Here is a 21,683-nt window from a genome sequence, read left to right on the forward strand (position 1 = left end):
GATGTCTGTGCCCCCTCCAGTGATATCTGTGCCCCCTCCAGTGATGTCTGTGCCTCCTCCAGTGATGTCTGTGCCCCCTCCAGTGATGTCTGTGCCCCCTCCAGTGATATCTGTGCCCCCTCCAGTGATGTCTGTGCCTCCTCCAGTGATATCTGTGCCCCCTCCAGTGATGTCTGTGCCCCCTCCAGTGATATCTGTGCCCCCTCCAGTGATGTCTGTGCCCCCTCCAGTGATATCTGTGCCCCCTCCAGTGATGTCTGTGCCTCCTCCAGTGATATCTGGGCCCCCTCCAGTGATATCTGGGCCCCCTCCAGTGATATCTGTGCCCCTCCTTCCTCTCACCATGCTGTCAGTATTATCAGCCTCCCTCCTCCTCTCGTCTCCTCCCCCGGAGCAGCCGGGTTTGTTCTCTGCCCAGTCTGCAGGCACCGAGTACCGGGGAGCGGGAGGCGGCGGCGCTGGTGAGTCCCGGGCTGTGCGGAGAATGGAGGCTGGCACTGCCCATTGTTCTGCTGGGCGGCTGCTGTGCCAGGAGAGGAGCAGCGGGCACCGGAGCAGGAGCCCCGGGATGCGGCGGTGTGTGCAGACCCCGAGCCCAGGGCCCGGAGATGGCGGAGACAATATACTGCCACAGCCCCCAATATACTGCCCCAGCCCCCAATATACTGCCCCAGCCCCCAATATACAGCCACAGCCCCCAATATACTGCCACAGCCCCCAATATACTGCCACAGCCCCCAATATACAGCCACAGCCGCCAATATACTGCCCCAGCCCCTAATATACAGCCGCAGCCCCCAATATACAGCCACAGCTCCAATATACAGCCACAGCCCCCAATATACAGCCACAGCTCCAATATACTGCCACAGCCCCCAATATACTGCCACAGCCCCCAATATACAGCCACAGCCCCCAATATACAGCCACAGCTCCAATATACTGCCACAGCCCCCAATATACTGCCACAGCCCCCAATATACTGCCCCAGCCCCCAATATACAGCCACAGCCCCCAATATACTGCCACAGCCCCCAATATACAGCCACAGCCGCCAATATACTGCCCCAGCCCCCAATATACAGCCGCAGCCCCCAATATACAGCCACAGCTCCAATATACAGCCACAGCCCCCAATATACTGCCACAGCCCCCAATATACTACCACAGCCCCCAATATACAGCCACAGCTCCAATATACTGCCACAGCCCCCAATATACTGCCACAGCCCCCAATATACAGCCACAGCTCCAATATACTGCCACAGCCCCCAATATACTGCCACAGCCCCCAATATACTGCCACAACCCCCAATATACAGCCACAGCTCCAATATACTGCCACAGCCCCCAATATACAGCCACAGCTCCAATATACTGCCACAGCCCCAATATACAGCCACAGCCCCCAATATACTGCCACAGCCCTCAATATACAGCCACAGCTCCAATATACTGCCACAGCTCCAATATACAGCCACAGCCCCCAATATACTGCCACAGCCCCCAATATACAGCCACAGCCCTCAATATACAGCCACAGCTCCAATATACTGCCACAGCTCCAATATACAGCCACAGCCCCCAATATACAGCCACAGCCCCCAATATACAGCCACAGCCCCCAATATACTGCCACAACCCCCAATATACTGCCGCAACCCCCAATGTACTGCCACAGCCCCCAATGTACTGCCACAGCCCCCAATATACTGGCACAGCCCCCAATTTACTGCCACAGCCCCCAATATACAGCCACAGCCCCCAATATACTGCCACAGCTCCAATATACAGCCACAGCCCCCAATATACTGCCACAGCCCCCAATATACAGCCACAGCTCCAATATACTGCCACAGCCCCAATATACAGCCACAGCTCCAATATACTGCCACAACCCCCAATATACTGCCACAGCCCCCAATATACTGCCACAACCCCCAATGTACTGCCACAGCCCCCAATATACTGCCAAAGCCCCCAATATACAGCCACAGCCCCCAATATACTGCCACAGCTCCAATATACTGCCACAGCCCCCAATATACTGCCACAGCCCCCAATATACTGCCACAGCCCCCAATATACTGCCACAACCCCCAATATACTGCCACAACCCCCAATGTACTGCCACAGCCCCCAATATACTGCCACAGCCCCCAATATACAGCCACAGCCCCCAATATACTGCCACAGCTCCAATATACAGCCACAGCCCCCAATATACTGCCACAGCCCCCAATATACTGCCCCAGCCCCCAATATACAGCCACAGCCCCAATATACTGCCACAGCCCCCAATATACTGCCACAGTCCCCAATATACTGCCACAGCCCCCAATATACTGCCACAGCCCCCAATATACTGCCACAGCCCCCAATATACAGCCACAGCCGCCAATATACTGCCCCAGCCCCCAATATACAGCCGCAGCCCCCAATATACAGCCACAGCTCCAATATACAGCCACAGCCCCCAATATACTGCCACAGCCCCCAATATACTACCACAGCCCCCAATATACAGCCACAGCTCCAATATACAGCCACAGCCCCCAATATACTGCCACAGCCCTCAATATACAGCCACAGCCCCTAATATACAGCCACAGCCCCCAATATACTGCCACAGCTGCCAATATACTGCCACAGCCCCTAATATACAGCCACAGCCCCAATATACAGCCACAGCCCCCAATATACTGCCACAGCCCTCAATATACAGCCACAGCTCCAATATACTGCCACAGCTCCAATATACAGCCACAGCCCCCAATATACAGCCACAGCCCCCAATATACTGCCACAGCCCCCAATATACAGCCACAGCTCCAATATACTGCCACAGCCCCAATATACAGCCACAGCTCCAATATACTGCCACAACCCCCAATATACTGCCACAGCCCCCAATATACTGCCACAACCCCCAATGTACTGCCACAGCCCCCAATATACTGCCACAGCCCCCAATATACAGCCACAGCCCCCAATATACTGCCACAGCTCCAATATACAGCCACAGCCCCCAATATACTGCCACAGCCCCCAATATACTGCCACAGCCCCCAATATACTGCCACAGCCCCCAATATACTGCCACAACCCCCAATGTACTGCCACAGCCCCCAATATACTGCCACAGCCCCCAATATACAGCCACAGCCCCCAATATACTGCCACAGCTCCAATATACAGCCACAGCCCCCAATATACTGCCACAGCCCCCAATATACTGCCACAGCCCCCAATATACTGCCACAACCCCCAATATACTGCCGCAACCCCCAATGTACTGCCACAGCCCCCAATATACTGCCACAGCCCCCAGTATACAGCCACAGCCCCCAATATACTGCCACAGCTCCAATATACAGCCACAGCCCCCAATATACTGCCACAGCCCCCAATATACTGCCACAGCCCCCAATATACTGCCACAGCCCCCAATATACTGCCACAACCCCCAATGTACTGCCACAGCCCCCAATATACAGCCACAGCCCCCAATATACAGTCATGGCCAAAAGTTTTGAGAATGACACCAAAATTATATTTTCACATGATCTGCTGGCCTCTGGTTTTTATTCGTGTTTGTCTGATGTTTATATCACATACAGAAATATAATTGCAATCATATTATGAGTACCAATAGGTTATATTGACAGTTAGAATGAGTTAATGCAGCAAGTCAATATTTGCAGTGTTGCCCCTTCTTCTTCAAGACCTCTGTAATTCTCCCTGGCATGCTCTCAATCAACTTTTGGACCAAATCCTGACTGATAGCAGTCCATTCTTGCATAATCAATGCTTGCATTTTGCCAGAATTTGTTGGTTTTTGTTTGTCCACCCGTCTCTTGATGATTGACCACAAGTTCTCAATGGGATTAAGATCTGGGGAGTTTCCAGGCCATGGACCCAAAATCTCTATGTTTTGTTCCATGAGCCATTTAGTTATCACCTTTGCTTTATGGCAAGGTGCTCCATCATGCTGGAAAAGGCATTGTTGGGCGCCAAACTGCTCTTGGACAGTTGGGAGAAGTTGCTCTTGGAGGACATTCTGGTACCATTCTTTATTCATGGCTGTGTTTTTAGGCAAGACTGTGAGTGAGCCGATTCCCTTGGCTGAGAAGCAACCCCACACATGAATGGTTTCAGGATGCTTTACAGTTGGCATGAGACAAGACTGGTGGTAGCGCTCACCTCTTCTTCTCCGAATAAGCTGTTTTCCAGATGTCCAAAACAATCCAAAAGGGGATTCATCAGAGAAAATGACTTTGCCCCAGTCCTCAGCAGTCCACTCCCTGTACCTTTTGCAGAATATCAGTCGGTCCCTGATGTTTTTTCTGGAGAGAAGAGGCTTCTTTGCTGCCCTCCTTGAAACCAGCCCTTGCTCAAAGAGTCTCTGCCTCACAGTGCGTGCAGAAGCACTCACACCAGCCTGCTGCCATTCCTGTGCAAGCTCGGCACTGCTGGTAGTCCGATCCCGCAGCTGAAACAGTTTTAAGATACGGTCCTGGCGCTTGCTGGTCTTTCTTGGGCGCCCTGGAGCCTTTTTGACAACAATGGAAGCTCTCTCCTTGAAGTTCTTGATGATGCGATAGATTGTTGACTGAGGTGCAATCTTTGCAGCTGCGATGCTCTTCCCTGTTAGGCCATTTTTGTGCAGTGCAATGATGGCTGCACGTGTTTCTTTAGAGATAACCATGGTTAACTGAAGAGAAACAATGATACCAAGAACCAGCCTCCTTTTAAAGTGTCCAGTGATGTCATTCTTACTTAATCATGACTGATTGATCGCCAGCCCTGTTCTCATCAACACCCACACCTATGTTAATGGATCAATCACTAAAACGATGTTAGCTGCTCCTTTTAAGGCAGGACTGCAATGATGTTGAAATGTGTTTTGGGGGTTAAAGTTCATTTTCTGGGCAAATATTGACTTTGCAAGTACAGTAATTGCTGTTAAGCAGATCACTCTTTGACATTCAGGAGTATATGCAAATTGCCATTACAAAAAATGAAGCAGTAAACTTTGGAAAAATTACTATTTGTCTCATTCTCAATACTTTTGGCCATGACTGTACTGCCACAGCTCCAATATACTGCCACAGCCCCCAATATACAGCCACAGCCCCCAATATACTGCCACAGCTCCAATATACAGCCACAGCCCCCAATATACTGCCACAGCCCCCAATATACAGCCACAGCTCCAATATACAGCCACGGCCCCCAATATACTGCCACAGCCCCAATATACTGCCACAGCCCCCAATATACTGCCACAACCCCCAATATACTGCCACAACCCCCAATGTACTGCCACAGCCCCCAATGTACTGCCACAGCCCCCAATGTACTGCCACAGCCCCCAATATACTGGCACAGCCCCCAATTTACTGCCACAGCCCCCAATATACAGCCACAGCCCCCAATATACTGCCACAGCCCCCAATATACAGCCACAGCCCCTAATATACTGCCACAGCCCCTAATATACTGCCACAGCCCCCTATATACTGCCCCAGCCCCCAATATACTGCCACAGCCCCCAATATACTGCCACAGCCCCCAATATACTGCCACAGCCCCCAATGTACTGCCCCAGCCCCCAATATACAGCCACAGCCCCCAATATACTGCCACAGCCCCCAATATACTGCCACAGCCCCCAATATACTGCCACAACCCCCAATATACAGCCACAGCTCCAATATACTGCCACAGCCCCCAATATACTGCCACAGCCCCCAATATACAGCCACAGCCCCTAATATACTGCCACAGCCCCCAATATACAGCCACAGCCCCCAATATACAGCCACAGCCCCCAATGTACTGCCACAGCCCCCAATGTACTGCCACAGCCCCCAATATACAGCCACAGCCCCCAATATACAGCCACAGCCCCCAATGTACTGCCATATCCGCCAATATACTGCCACAGCCGCCAATATACTGCCACAGCCGCCAATATACTGCCACAGCCCCCAATATACAGCCACAGCCCCCAATATACAGCCACAGCCTCTAATATACTGCCACAGCCCCCAATATACTGCCCCAGCCCCCAATATACTGCCACAGCCCCCAATATACTGCCACAGCCCCCAATATACTGCCACAGCCCCCAATATACTGCCACAGCCCCCAATATACTGCCACAGCCCCCAATATACAGCCACAGCCCCTAATATACTGCCACAGCCCCCAATATACTGCGCCAGCCCCCAATATACTGCCACAGCCCCCAATATACTGCCACAGCCCCCAATATACAGCCACAGCCCCCAATATACTGCCACAGCCCCTAATATACTGCCACAGCCCCCAATGTACTGCCCCAGCCCCCAATATACAGCCACAGCCCCTAATATACTGCCACAGCCCCCAATATACTGCCACAGCACACAATATACTGCCACAGCCCCCAATATACTGCCCCAGCCCCCAATGTACTGCCCCAGCCCCCAATATACAGTCACAGCCCCCAATATACTGCCACAGCCCTCAATATACTGCCCCGGCCCCCAATATACAGCCACAGCCCCCAATATACAGCCACGGCCCCCAATATACTGCCCCGGCCCCCAATATACAGCCACAGCCCCCAATATACTGCCACAGCCCCCAATATACAGCCACAGCCCCCAATATACTGCCACAGCCCCCAATATACAGCCACAGCCCCCAATATACAGCCACAGCCCCCAATATACTGCCCCAGCCCCCAATATACAGCCACAGCCCCCAATATACTGCCACAGCCCCCAATATACTGCCACAGCCCCCAATATACTGCCACAGCCCCCAATATACAGCCACAGCACACAATATACTGCCACAGCCCCTAATATACAGCCACAGCCCCCAATATACAGCCACAGCCCCTAATATACAGCCACAGCCCCCAATATACTGCCACAGCCCCCAATATACAGCCACAGCCCCTAATATACAGCCACAGCCCCCAATATACTGCCCCAGCCCCCAATATACTGCTGCATGTGCTGTGTGCCCGGCGGGTGGCATCATGTGAATTATGTCATATAGATAGGTGCACTATATGTGCGTTATATCCTTGTATTATAGAAATGTGTGTATGATTTATAGATTATCTATGTATGTGTATTATATTATGTCTGTAGATATGTATTTATCACATATGTCTGTATTTTATGTGCATGTGTACAAGTATGTGTAATGTACATACATGGGTATTGTATTAGACATACCTATACATATGTCTGTATTATATATATACACACACACACACACACATATATATATATAGATATATATATCTATATATCTATATATATATACAGTACTATGCAAAAGTGGGCAGGTGTACAAAAAAATGCTGCAGAGTCAGAAGCTTTACTTTGATCAATTAACAAAATGCAAATATTATATTTCTATTATTCTAAGCATTGTTACTGCGCAATATGTTTCAACATCTGCCTAAAATTTTGCAGTTCTCTATTTATATATATATATATGTATTTGTATTGTTTCCTGTACATTTTATACTGTATATATATATATATATATATATTTGTGTGTGTATATATATATATATATATATATATATATATATATATATATAATATTAGTTATGTATCCCATATGTGGTCTTGGCCAAAAGTTTTGAGGCTGACACAAGTTTTGTTTTTCACATTTTGCTGCTCCAGTGTTTTTCGTTCTTTTAGGCCTCATTCAGACATCCTTTTTTCTCACGTAGTGACAATTTTTTTTTTTTACGTGGAGAAAATAAGTGAAAGTTTCTCCATCTTCTCCTTTCTGACAGTCCATGAAAATCAGACTGCACTCAGATGTCATCCAATTTTTTTTCACAGACCCATTGACTTACATTGCAGATTTTGGTCCAACTCCCAGATCCAAAATCAGACATGTCTCCGCCAATTTTCCTCCGTCCAGAAAAAAAAAAATCACAAACATGTGAATGGCCCCATAGACTTTCACAGGTACGAGTGCAATCTGTGAAAACCAAGGATAGTTCTCGAATGCAAAAAATGGACGTCTGATTGAGGCTTTAGTGAGTGCAGAGGATTTCAGAAATCTCACTGTTTGCCAATACTGTAAAATGCAGTGGGTTTTTTTTTTCCGCAGCAAAAATGCTCAGCGAAAAACACAGTGTGTGAACAAGCCCTAAAAGTTCTATAAACACTGAAGCCGCCAAACTTCGTGAAAACTCAACGTTGTATCAGTCTCAAAACCTTTGGTCAGGACTGGTATGTACAGTGAGAGTTTCTGAACTCTTTACAATTTTCCATATTTCTGCATAAATTTAGCCTAATAAACTACATCAGGTTTTGACACCAGTCCTAAAAGTAGATAAAGAACCAAATAAAAAAAAAAAATGAGTCAAAAATATTAGACTTCGGAACTTTTTAAATTAGGAAAATGATCGTATGTCACATGTAAGTGAGTGGCAAAAGTATGTGAACCTGTAAGATTAACAGATCGTTGGAAGGTGAAATTATAGTCAGGTATTTTTAGTCAATGGGTTGACAATCCGGTGTGAGTGGGCGACCTGTTTTATGCATATGGACATAACTATACGTCCTGCAGTGGGGTCAGAGCATGTGGAGGGGGCTCAGAAACTCATCGCTGTCCCAAGACGGCTGATTCCAGTTATATTAAAGCATTGACGTCACAGCCGGTGCAGGCGCCTGCCTGGTACCATCAGTATGTGCATCGTCACTATATGCAGGGTATCCAGTATGTGCATCGTCACTATATGCAGGGTATCCAGTATATGCATCGTCACTATATGCAGGGTATCCAGTATATGCATCGTCACTATATGCAGTGTATCTTAATTCAGTACACCCAATATGTGCAGTGTATACAGTGTATCTAGTGTTCAGTATATGGATTGTATCCAGTGTGTCATATACAGTGTGTACGGAAAGTATTCAGACCCCTTTACACTTTTCACTCTTTGTTTCATTGCAGCCATTTGGTAAATTCTAAAAAGTTCATTGTTTTACTCCTTACAGTCCACTCTGCACCCCATCTGGACTGAAAAAAAACAGAAATGTAGAAATTTTTGCAAATTTATTAAAAAAGAAAAACTGAAATATCCCATGGTCATAAGTATTCAGACCCTTTGCTCAGTATTGAGTGGAAGCCCCCCTTTTGAGCTAGTGCAACCATGAGTCTTCTTGGGAATGATGCAACAAGTTTTTCACCCCTGGATTTGGGGGTCCTCTGCCATTCTTCCTGGCAGATCCTCTCCAGTTCTGTCAGGTTGGATGGTGAACGTTGGTGGACAGACATTTTCAGGTCTCTCCAGAGATGCTCAATTGGGTTTAGGTCAGGGCTCTGGCTGGGCCAGTCAAGAATGGTCACAGAGTTGTTCTGAAGCCACTCCTTTGTTATTTTAGCTGTGTGCTTAGGGTCATTGTCTTGTTGGAAGGTGAACCTTCGGCCAAGTCTGAGATCCAGAGCACTCTGGAAGAGGTTTTCATCCAGGATATCTCTGTACTTGGCCGCATTCATGTTTCCTTCAATTGCAACCAGTTGTCCTGTCCCTGCAGCTCAAAAACACCCCCATAGCATGATGCTGCCGCCACCATGTTTCACTGTTGGGATTGTATTGGGCAGGTGATGAGCAGTGCCTGGTTTTCTCCACACATACCGCTTAAAATTATCACCAAAAAGTTCTATCTTCGTCTCATCAGACCAGAGAATCTTATTTCTCATAGTCTGGGAGTCCTTCATGTGTTTTTGAACAAACTCTACGTGGGCTCTCATATGTCTTGCACTGAGGAGAGGCTTCTGTTGGGCCACTCTGCCATAAAGGCCCGACTGGTGGAGGGCTGCAGTAATAGTTGACTTTGTGGAACTTTCTTCCATCTCCCTACTGCATCTCTGGAGTTCAGCCACAGTGATCTTGGGGTTCTTCTTTACCTCTCTCACAAGGCTCTTCTCCCACGATTGCTCAGTTTGGCTGGACGGCCAGGTCTAGGAAGACTTCTGGTGGTCCCAAGCTTCTTCCATTTCAGGATTATGGAGGCAACTGTGCTCTTAGGAACCTTGAGTAATGCAGAAATTCTTTTGTAACCTTGGCCAGATCTGTGCCTTGCCACAATTCTGTCTCTGAGCTCCTTGGGCAGTTTCTTTGAGCTCATGATTCTCATTTGGTCTGACATGCACTGTGAGCTGTGAGGTCTTATATATACAGGTGTGTGCCTTTCCAAATCAAGTCCTATCAGTTTAATTAAACACAGCTGGACTCCAATGAAGGAGAAGAACCATCTCAAGGGGGATCACAAGGAAATGGACAGTATGTGACTTAAATATGAGCGTCTGAGCAAAGGGTCTGAGTACTTATGACCATGTGATATTTCAGTTTTTCTTTTTTAATAAATTTGCAATAATTTCTACATTTCTGTTTTTTTTTCAGTGAAGATGGGGACAGAGTGGACTTTACTGAGAAAAAAAAAACTTTTTAGAATTTACCAAATGGCTGCAATGAAACAAAGAGTGAAAAATGTAAAGGGGTCTGAATACTTTCTGTACTCACTGTATGTAGTGTATCCAGTGTGTTATATACAGTAGAGACCAAAAGTTTGGACACACCTTCTCATTTAAAGATTTTTCTGTATTTTCATGACTATGAAAATTGTACATTCACATTGAAGGCATCAAAACTATGAATTACCACATGTGGAATTATATACTTAACAAAAAAGTGTGAAACAACTGAAAATATGTCTTATATTCTAGGTTCTTCACAGTAGCCACCTTTTGCTTTGATGACTGCTTTGCACACTCTTGGCATTCTCTTGATGAGCTTCAAGAGGTAGTCACCGGAAATGGTCTTCTCTTCACAGGTGTGCCCTGTCAGGTTTAATAAGTGGGATTTCTTGCCTTATAAATGGGGTTGGGACCATCAGTTGTGTTGTGCAGAAGTCAGGTGGATACACAGCTGATAGTGCTACTGAATAGACTGTTAGAATTTGTATTATGACAAGAAAAAAGCAGCTAAGTAAAGAAAAACGAGTGGCCATCATTACATTAAGAAATGAAGGTCAGTCAGTGCGAAAAATTGGGAAAACTTTGAAAGTGTCCCCAAGTGCAGTTGCAAAAACCATCAAGCGCTACAAAGAAACTGGCTCACATGAGGACCGACCCAGGAAAGGAAGACCAAGAGTCACCTCTGCTTCTGAGGATAAGTTTATCCGAGTCACCAGCCGCAGAAATCGCAGGTTAACAGCAGCTCAGATTAGAGACCAGGTCAATGCCACACAGAGTTCTAGCAGCAGACACATCTCTTCAATAACTGTTAAGAGGAGACTTTGTGCAGCAGGCCTTCATGGTAAAATAGCTGCTAGGAAACCACTGCTAAGGACAGGCAACAAGCAGAAGAGACTTGTTTGGGCTAAAGAACACAAGGAATGGACATTAGACCAGTGGAAATCTGTGCTTTGTTCTGATGAGTCCAAATTTGAGATCTTTGGTTCCAACCACCGTGTCTTTGTGCGACACAGAAAAGGTGAACGGATGGACTCTACATGCCTGGTTCCCACCGTGAAGCATGGAGGAGGAGGTGTGATGGTGTGGGGGGGCTTTGCTGGTGACACTGTTGGGGATTTATTCAGAATTGAAGGCATACTGAACCAGCATGGCTACCACAGCATCTTGCAGCGGCATGCTATTCCATCCGGTTTGCGTTTAGTTGGACCATCATTTATTTTTCAACAGGACAATGACCCCAAACACCTCCAGGCTGTGTAAGGGCTATTTGACCAAGAAGGAGAGTGATGGGGGGCTACGCCAGATGACCTGGCCTCCACAGTCACCAGACCTGAACCCAATCGAGATGGTTTGGGGTGAGCTGGACCCCAGAGTGAAGGCAAAAGAGCCAACAAGTGCTAAGCATCTCTGGGAACTCCTTCAAGGTTGTTGGAAGACCATTTCCGGTGACTACCTCTAGAAGCTCATCAAGAGAATGCCAAGAGTGTGCAAAGCAGTCATCAAAGCAAAAGGTGGCTACTGTGAAGAACCTAGAATATAAGACATATTTTCAGTTGTTTCACACTTTTTTGTTAAGTATATAATTCCACATGTGGTAATTCATAGTTTTGATGCCTTCAGTGTGAATGTACAATTTTCATAGTCAGGAAAATACAGAAAAATCTTTAAATGAGAAGGTGTGTCCAAACTTTTGGTCTGGTGGGTCATATATGTAGTGTATCCAGTGTGTCATATATGTAGTGTATCCAGTGTGTTATATATGTAGTGTATCCAGTGTGTTATATATGTATTGTATCCAGTGTGTTATATATGTAGTGTATCCAGTGTGTCATATATGTAGTGTATCCAGTGTGTTATATATGTAGTGTATCCAGTGTGTTATATATGTATTGTATCCAGTGTGTTATATATGTAGTATATCCAGTGTGTCATATATGTATTGTATCCAGTACACACAGTATAAGTTGTGTAATGATTCGCAGTGTTAGAAGCAGTATAAGTATCAGCAGTAATGATAATGGCCCCCACCCATCCTGTATCCTGCCAGTGACCCTGGACTCAGGTCTTCTCTGTGGATCTGTATGAGCAGATGCAGCGCACCCTCCGCACCCTCCGCTCCCTCCACCCCCAGGATACGGATACTGGGATATGATGGCTCGTCTGCGTCCCCTTATAATTCATGCTGAGGTCTCTTCTCTCAGATTCTTGGGGATTTTATGAGAATAAAGTCATCCATACACATCAGAGGAGCTCGCCCTCCTACTGTCTCCATAAGGAAAATGAAATGGGCTGCTGGATTTCAATATGCCTGATCCTGGAGGAGGAGGCCGACAGAGGAGTCTGGAGGAGGACAGTGGAGTCTGGAGGAAGATGGGGACAGAGGAGTCTGGAGGAGGAGGCTGACAGAGGAGTCTGGAGGAGGATAATGGAGTCTGGAGGAAGATGGGGACAGAGGAGTCTGGAGGAGGAGGCTGACAGAGGAGTCTGGAGGAGGACAGTGGAGTCTGGAGGAAGATGGGGACAGAGGAGTCTGGAGGAGGAGGCTGACAGAGGAGTCTGGAGGAGGACAGTGGAGTCTGGAGGAAGATGGGGACAGAAGAGTCTGGAGGAGGAGGGACAGAGGAGTCTGGAGGGAAGAGGACAGTGGAGTCTGGAGGAGGGGGACAGAGAAGTCTGGAGGGAAGAGGACAGTGGAGTCTAGAGGAGGGAGGACAGAACAGTCTGGAGGAGGATGGGGACAGAGGAGCCTGGAGGAGGAGGACAGTGGAGTCTTGGGACAGAGGAGTCTGGAGGAGGAGGACAGTGGAGTCTGGAGGAGGAGGATGGGGACAGAGGAGTCTGGAGGGAAGAGGACAGTGGAGTCTAGAGGAGGGAGGACAGAACAGTCTGGATGAGAAGGATGGGGACAGAGAAGTCTGGAGAAGGAGGGCAGTGGAGTGTGGGGACAGAGGAGTCTGGAGGAGGGGGACAAAGGAGTCTGGAGGAGGAGGACAGTGGAGTCTGGAGGAGGGAGGACAGAACAGTCTGGAGGAGGAAGACAGTGGAGTCTGGAGGAGGATGGGGACAGAGGGGTCTGGAGGAGGAGGATGGGGACAGAGGGATCTGGAGGGAAGAGGACAGTGGAGTCTGGAGGATGATGGGGACAGAGGGGTCTGGCGGAAGACAGAGGAGTCAGAAGAGAACAGATGGGGGGCAGAAGTCTGGCAGTGGTATCCTGCAGAACACTGCTCTTTTCTGTGGGTAACAGGTCTTCAGCATGTACCATATTCTGCAGAGCATCACACATAAGACTCTGACCTTCTCTTTCGCCTTAATGCAACGCATGTTCACACTATCAGTATTTGGTCAGTATTTTATATCAGTATTTGTAGCCAAAACCAGGTGAAGAACAATCAGATGGTTTTGGCTGAGAAATACTGATGTAAAATACTGACCAAATACTGAAGGTGTGAACGTGGCTGATTGCGTTAGAGGAGCTCTTCATGTCTTTATCTGCAAAGAGAGAAATACTCTATAAATGTCGTCTCGTTAGCAGTGCACTTGTTTCTGGCGTCACTACAACTCCCAACATCATTGAGTTGAATCGCAGGTGTGTAATGCGTTAGTGCACGGTTGGCGGCACATGGGGGCCCCCTGCGCTCCATCACTTAGGGTGTGTATACTTTTGCAAGTAGATACAATTCTCTTTGGCTTCCTGTGATCCATCATAAGTTTTTCTCCTGGTAATGTTCAGGATGTGGATTTTTATCTCCATGTAGCAGGCGCTGAGCCTTGTGTGTGCACCGCAGAGATAGCGACACATTATACACGCGTGTCACGTAATCAGCATGGACCGGAGGGTCCCCTCCCCTCCCCCCATCCCTCACATGGGGCCCCAGTACAAATATTTCTCTTTCTTAGGTCCTGTTCACACTGATGTGATGAGGGAGACAGTCCAGATCATCTGCTTCGTAATGGATCATCAAGTACTTATGATCTAAGCATGGACCCAAAAATGGGGGGGGGGGGGGGTCCGAAAGTAGAAAAGTGATAATTGTAGTAAGAAAATCCATTTAAATAACAAAAATGACCAAATTTTGCAAAATCTCTTTTGGTTTATGTATAGTCAGCTCCGCCCCCTTATGATGACATCACTGATATCATGACATGTGATCAGACAGGTGACCACACCCTTATATGACATTGACACAATAACCCTTGGGGTACCAGACAATGGCATTAGTTCTGGGGTTCATATTCACTTGTGGACGGAGTCCCCCCTTTTTTTTTAGCTACCAGATTTCGTTATATTTTCTTGATGACTTTTTCGGCTTTTGAACAGGAAGGTTTCCTGGAGGAAGGAGACTTTAGAACTTCTTAAGGTTCCGAGCTCTTTACATTCTTCGGATATTTGTCATTTCCTGATATAACTGGAGAGGTTTCTATAAACTGGGCCATTATTGTGTATGGCCGGGGTGAGGGTCTTATTCAAGGAGCTCCATACAGGTGCAAAAATTATTACTGATCCCTAATGGCCTGTATCTTTTTCTGTCTCCTCACAGTGACCAATTCATCCTGATCCTCCTGATTCATGAATAGCATGTCAGGACTGTAGTGAGGACTGACACAAGTAAAGAGGGCAGTGAGCTGTATAGCAGTGCAGATGTCTAGGCCATGAGGTAGGATGGGTGACCACGCCATGGGCAGTGTAGTAGCTGCCATTAGCATCCGTCCCACATGGACACTTCTTGGCTGATATTGTGCCCATATGATGGCAGTACCCTCTCTCTCCACCAGGCTGCGCTGTGTCCTGGCAGGAGCTGCCCCTTATCAGTCGCCAGTGTTTGCCTGGCACATTACAGCCATTAATAATGACTATATAAACACAGATATCAGCTCCTTATCTTATCTGCACCTCAGATACAAGGATCGCCAGGGATGGTTTGGGTTCTGTAAATATTTTTACTTTGGGTACAATGGATACAAAGTTTTCTCATAAATATTTATGGTTTTTACATTAAAGGATTTTCCGTTATTTGTAACATTCTATAACTTTCTAATAGACTTTGAGCAGTTTCATCATTTGTGGGGGGGGGGGGGGTTAAGTAATTTTTCTTCTTTTTTTGTTGTCTTGTGGTATTTGTTGCTGTTTTTTTCTGCACCTGTCGTTCGTGCATTTTGGGCAAAATCACCAATGCTCTTTTATTTTTGTCTTTTTATGTTTTTTTTTTTCCAGTGTTTTAGAGCATAAAGCCTCATGATCTATTAAAAAGTTGCGCGCAGTTCTAAAAATTTGTACAAAAATTTGGGGTGTACGAACACAAAAGTTGTCAGAAATAAGGAGAGTCTACAAGGCACAAGAAGTGGGATTGGGGGTAACGAGTAACACAGTATTCATTATTTATCTTCAAAGATGGAAAAACCTCTCCAGACACTTCTTACAGCTGAGGGTTTGTTACAGTGTTCCCAGTCTAGAGTCCGGAGTGATACAGTTTATCATCTGCATTTTTCCATTGTTAAAGGAGCAGAACAATGAAATGAACATTTGTGTCGGATCCATCACGTTAAGGACACCAGCAGCAGCGGCGGCGCCCCCCATAGAGCACAATGGGTTTGTATAGTTTTGGAGGGCTCTATGACAGAGGGGGCCTCAGAAAGAGATATAAAAGTAGCGCTGCCTGCTAGGAGTCTCTGTAACAAACTTTTTAGAATACAAAGTAAACTTGTGCAATTTGTGCTCCTGGTGTGTTTACCTCTAGGCTGGATATAATTGTAACAAACCCTCAGCTGTGCAGAGTACTAGGTCTGGACTATGAATTTAATTAGATGACAGTACCTGCTGAGAGTTGTAGTTATCAATATACATAAAGAGAGGCCGCAGTCTGGATGATGTGGACTGAGTTGTTCCCGGAACTTCTGTCCATTTGTAATCAGAGAAGTCGACACTTTCCCTCCCTCGGAGATCGTAAACAGATGATTTCACATTTCGCTGCTGATCCGGGCAGGTTGCGGGCCGGGGCGTAGTCCTGCCTGTCACTCGTACTCACACGACGTGTGGATCACATGGTGGTTTTAAATCCTTTGACTTTGGAAATTGTTACAGCCAGAAAAGTCTTTACCGTCGTATAAAAGTCGCGATGGTGGCGGCTGATTCGCGACTTCTGAAGGATCTTTATTCTGCGGTGTTTTTTTTGTTTTTTTATATGTAGTATTTGGCTGCAGTTCAGACAGAAATCCAAAATAGACACCCAAACTATCGGATACGGTAATAATGAGCGCAAATTCCTGGCAGGCGGAACAAAAAAGAAGATGACAGCAGAAAATCTGTCCCTGTGCATGGCTGAGTCGGCTGGATATGTTACATGGTGGAGGGACGAAGCGCTGATAAATGACGGCGCCAGGGCGAAAATCAGTGTCTGCCACCATCCGTTATAGCGGTTCCTTAACCACCAGGTGGCATTATCCTTTTCTACATCGAAGGGCGATGTTCACAAGTCCAATAATAATAGTAATCATTTTATTTATATAACGCCAACATATTCCGCAGCGCTTTACAATTCAGACAATTTACAGTTTAGAGCTAATCTTGCAGCAATCCATTGGCAAAAAAAGTTGCGCAGACACAACTTTTTTGTTTGTCTTAAAAAAAAAAAAAAATGATTTCAGCCAGATCCTTTTTGTTAACATCGATGTCTATGGAAAACAGATCCGTTAATTAGGCATCAGTTTTTTCTTTCATTTGTAAAGGATCTGTTTTTTTTTCTTACTGGATTTGTTTCAAATAAGAGAAAAACGGATGGCTAATTGATGGATCGGTTCAGCTCATCTGTAAACTTTCCCCCCCAAAGATGACTTTTAGATTCGGCTCTCTATCATTAGCTTTCGGCCTCGGTTTTGTGTTCCTGCAACTTCATGTCTGGTCCTGTGTTTGACACCAGAGAAAGTTTTCTGTCGTCATATCTTTAGTTTTGTGTGAGAGAGAGTTTTCTGGGCTGGGGTGGTTTGGAGCCGCCTGTGGAGGGCATGGGGTGGTTTGGAGCCGCCTGTGGAGGGGCTGGGGTGGTTTGGAGCCGCCTGTGGAGGAGCTAGGGAGGTTTGGAGCCGCCTGTGGAGGGGCTGGAGTGGTTTTGGAGCCGCCTGTGGAGGGGATGGGGTGGTTTGGAGCCGCCTGTGGAGGGGTTGGTGTGGTTTGGAGCCACCTGTGGAGGGGATGGGGTGGTTTGGAGCGGCCTGTTGAGAAGCTGGGGTGGTTTGGAGCCGCCTGTGGAGGGGCTGGAGTGGTTTGGAGCCGCCTGTGGAGGGGCTGGGGTGGTTTGGAGCCACCTGTGGAGGGGCTGGGGTGGTTTGGAGCCGCCTGTGGAGGCGCTGGGGTGGTTTGGAGCCGCCTGTGGAGGCGCTGGGGTGGTTTGGAGCCGCCTGTGGAGGCGCTGACGTGGTTTGGAGCCGCCTGTGGAGGCGCTGGGGTGGTTTGGAGCCGCCTGTGGAGGGGATGGGGTGGTTTGGAGCCGCCTGTGGAGGGGATGGGGTGGTTTGGAGCTGCCTGTGGAGGGGCTGGGGTGGTTTGGAGCCGCCTGTGGAGAGGCTGGGGTGGTTTGGAGCCGTCTGGGGTGGTTTGGAGCCGCCTGTGGAGGGGCTGGGGTGGTTTGGAGCCGCCTGTGGAGGGGATGGGGTGGTTTGGAGCCGCCTGTGGAGGGGCTGGGGTGGTTTGGAGCCGCCTGTGGAGGGGCTGGGGTGGTTTGGAGCCACCTGTGGAGGGGTTGGTGTGGTTTGGAGCCGCCTGTGGAGGGGCTGGGGTGGTTTGGAGCCGCCTGTGGAGGGGCTGGGGTGGTTTGGAGCCGCCCGTGGAGGGGCTGGGGTGGTTTGGAGCCGCCTGTGGAGGGACTGGGGTGGTTTGGAGCCGCCTGTGGAGGGGCTGGGGTGGTTTGGAGCCACCTGTGGAGGGGTTGGTGTGGTTTGGAGCCGCCTGTGGAGGGGCTGGGGTGGTTTGGAGCCGCCTGTGGAGGGGCTGGGGTGGTTTGGAGCCGCCTGTGGAGGGACTGGGGTGGTTTGGAGCCGCCTGTGGAGGGGTTGGGGTGGTTTGGAGCCACCTGTGGAGGGACTGGGGTGGTTTGGAGCCGCCTGTGGAGGGGCTGGGGTGGTTTGGAGCTGCCTGTGGAGGGGTTGGGGTGGTTTGGAGCTGCCTGTTGAGGGGACTGGGTGGCACAGTCTGGGATGGGTCTGTGGGATGCACGCACCATTATTATAGTCTCTCTTTGCACTGGGCTCCTGACATTTGGGATCAGCAGCAGCAGCACGTTGCAGCCGCCAGGCGATCCTTGCACGGAGCCTCTGCTCTCCTTGGTTGACTCCAGCACTATGTGTGGTGGCCGCAGATCTGGAGATGACATCATGAACATCTGGATGACATGACAAAGGGAGAGGCCGGCGAGATTGCCAGCGCTGATCTGTGAGCCTTGAAGACAGGATTATAGTGCACCAGGGTGGTCATAGGATAGATACCTGCGCTCTGCGGAGGACCCCTGACATCTGCGGGGGCTCTCCCATAAATCATGTATTTATGTGGGTATCTAATATAGATTAGTGCAGCTCCCATCAAGCATCAGGCGTGTCAAAGGTTAAAGAATCCTGGATTGGAGCATAAAGTGTATTATGTACGTTGCCATGGCAACCAGAATGAAGACCTCTATTCTTTACACTGCAGGCTGCATTCAGAACTGGAGAATCGTGGATTATATTTCACATTAGCAGTTGTTTGTCTTGTATTTCTCTTCATCGATGACAATTAACGACTCATTTCCTTCTTGTGACATTAATGGTCATTACTTGGCATTTGCTGGGTGTTATGGTAGTGCTCCACATACATACAGATCTCTGCTGCCCCTCTGCTGCTCCTCGGTTTCCTCTGTTTCTCCTCTGGGTTTCCTCTGTTGCGCCTCTGTTTCTTCTCTGCTGCTCTTCTGTTTCTCCTCTGTTGCTCCTCTGCGTTTCCTCTGTTTCTCCTCTGTTGCTCCTCTGCGTTTCTTCTGTTTCTCCTCTGTTGCTCCTTTGTTTCTCCCCTGTTGCTCTTCTGGGTTTCCTCTGTTTCTCCTCTGCTGCTCCACTGGGTTTCCTCTGTTTCTCCTCTGTTGCTCCTCTGCGTTTCTTCTGTTTCTCCTCTGTTGCTCCTTTGTTTCTCCCCTGTTGCTCTTCTGGGTTTCCTCTGTTTCTCCTCTGTTGCTCCTCTGCGTTTCTTCTGTTTCTCCTCTGTTGCTCCTTTGTTTCTCCCCTGTTGCTCTTCTGGGTTTCCTCTGTTTCTCCTCTGTTGCTTCTAAACTGCTCCTTTGTTGCTCCTCTGGGTTTCCTCTGTTGCTCCTTTGCTGCTCCTTTGGATTTCCTCTGTTTCTCCTCTGGATTTCCTCTGTTTCTTCTCTGCTGCTCCCCTGGATTTCCTCTGTCGCTCCTCTGCTGCTCCTCTGGGTTTCCTCCGCTGCTCCTGTGTTGCTCCTCTGGGTTTCCTCTGCTGCTCCTCTGGGTTTCCTCTGCTGCTCCTTTGGGTTTCCTCTGCTGCTCCTCTGGGTTTCCCCTCTTGCTCTTCTGCTGCTCCTCTGGATTTTCTCTGTTTTTCCTCTGCTGCTCCTATGGGTTTCCTCTGTTGCTCCTCTGCTACTCCTGTGTTGCTCCTCTGGGTTTCCTCTGTTGCTCCTGTGGGTTTCCTCTGTGTTTCCCTTGTTGCTCCTCTGCTGCTCCTCTGGGTTTCCTCTGCTGCTCCTCTGTTGCTCCTCTGGATTTCCTCTGTTGCTCTTCTGGGTTTCCTCTGTTTCTCCTCTGTTGCTCCTCTGTGTATTCTCTGCTGCTCCTCTGGGTTTCCCCATGTTACTCCTCTGCTGCTCCTCTGGGTTTCCTCTGCTGCTCCTCTGGGTTTCCTCTGCTGCTCCTCTGGGTTTCCTCTGTTTCTCCTCTGGGTTTCCTCTGTTTCTCCTCTGGGTTTCCTCTGTTTCTCCTCTGGGTTTCCTCTGCTGCTCCTGTGTTGCTCCTCTGGGTTTCCTCTGTGTTTCCTCTGTTGCTCCTCTGATGCTCCTCTGGGTTTCCTCTGTTTCTCCTCTGGGTTTCCTCTGTTTCTCCACTGGGTTTCCTCTGTTGCTCCTCTGCTGCTCCTGTGTTGCTCCTCTGGGTTTCCTCTGTGTTTCCTCTGTTGCTCCTCTGCTGCTCCTGTTTTTCTCCTCTGGGTTTCCTCTGTTGCTCCTCTGGGTTTCTTCTGTTGCTCCTCTGTGTATTCTCTGCTGCTCCTCTGGGTTTCCCCATGTTACTCCGCTGTTGCTCCTCTGGGTTTCCTCTGTTGCTCCTCTGGGTTTCCTCTGTTGCTCCTCTGGGTTTCCTCTGTTGCTCCTCTGCTGCTCCTCGGTTTCCTCTGTTTCTCCTCTGGGTTTCCTCTGTTGCTCCTCTGCTGCTCCTCGGTTTCCTCTGTTTCTCCTCTGGGTTTCCTCTGTTGCGCCTCTGTTTCTTCTCTGCTGCTCTTCTGTTTCTCCTCTGTTGCTCCTCTGCTGCTCCTTTGTTGCTCCTCTGCGTTTCTTCTGTTTCTCCTCTGTTGCTCCTTTGTTTCTCCCCTGTTGCTCTTCTGGGTTTCCTCTGTTTCTCCTCTGCTGCTCCACTGGGTTTCCTCTGTTGCTCCTCTGCTGCTCCTTTGTTGCTCCTCTGGGTTTCCTCTGTTGCTCCTTTGCTGCTCCTTTGGATTTCCTCTGTTTCTCCTCTGGATTTCCTCTGTTTCTTCTCTGCTGCTCCCCTGGATTTCCTCTGTCGCTCCTCTGCTGCTCCTCTGGGTTTCCTCCGCTGCTCCTGTGTTGCTCCTCTGGGTTTCCTCTGCTGCTCCTCTGGGTTTCCTCTGCTGCTCCTTTGGGTTTCCTCTGCTGCTCCTCTGGGTTTCCCCTCTTGCTCCTCTGCTGCTCCTCTGGATTTTCTCTGTTTTTCCTCTGCTGCTCCTATGCTACTCCTGTGTTGCTCCTCTGGGTTTCCTCTGTTGCTCCTGTGGGTTTCCTCTGTGTTTCCCCTGTTGCTCCTCTGCTGCTCCTCTGGGTTTCCTCTGCTGCTCCTCTGTGTTTCCTCTGTTGCTCCTCTGATGCTCCTGTTTTGCTCCTCTGGGTTTCCTCTGTTTCTCCTCTGGGTTTCCTCTGTTTCTCCACTGGGTTTCCTCTGTTGCTCCTCTGCTGCTCCTGTGT

General features: G+C 48.5%; 1 protein-coding gene across 9 annotated transcripts in view; it reads left to right on the forward strand.

Annotated features, from left to right (window-relative positions):
* The first annotated feature begins 373 nt into the window (after nucleotides 1-373).
* Nucleotides 374-21,683, forward strand: part of LOC141172846 (CMP-N-acetylneuraminate-beta-galactosamide-alpha-2,3-sialyltransferase 4-like) — a 479,971-nt gene continuing 458,661 nt past the window's right edge. For 7 of the 9 annotated variants that reach the window (XM_073657416.1, XM_073657422.1, XM_073657414.1 and 4 more), the window contains exon 1: nucleotides 374-461. The gene's annotated coding sequence lies outside the window, so the exon portion shown is untranslated. The remainder of the gene's footprint in view (nucleotides 462-21,683) is intronic. The other 2 variants (XM_073657413.1, XM_073657425.1) reach the window with 2 other exon arrangements.

Source organism: Phyllobates terribilis, unplaced genomic scaffold (assembly GCF_046119375.1).
Source record: "Phyllobates terribilis strain yellow unplaced genomic scaffold, ASM4611937v1 Scaffold_12__6_contigs__length_324123572, whole genome shotgun sequence".
Lineage (NCBI taxonomy): Eukaryota > Metazoa > Chordata > Amphibia > Anura > Dendrobatidae > Phyllobates > Phyllobates terribilis.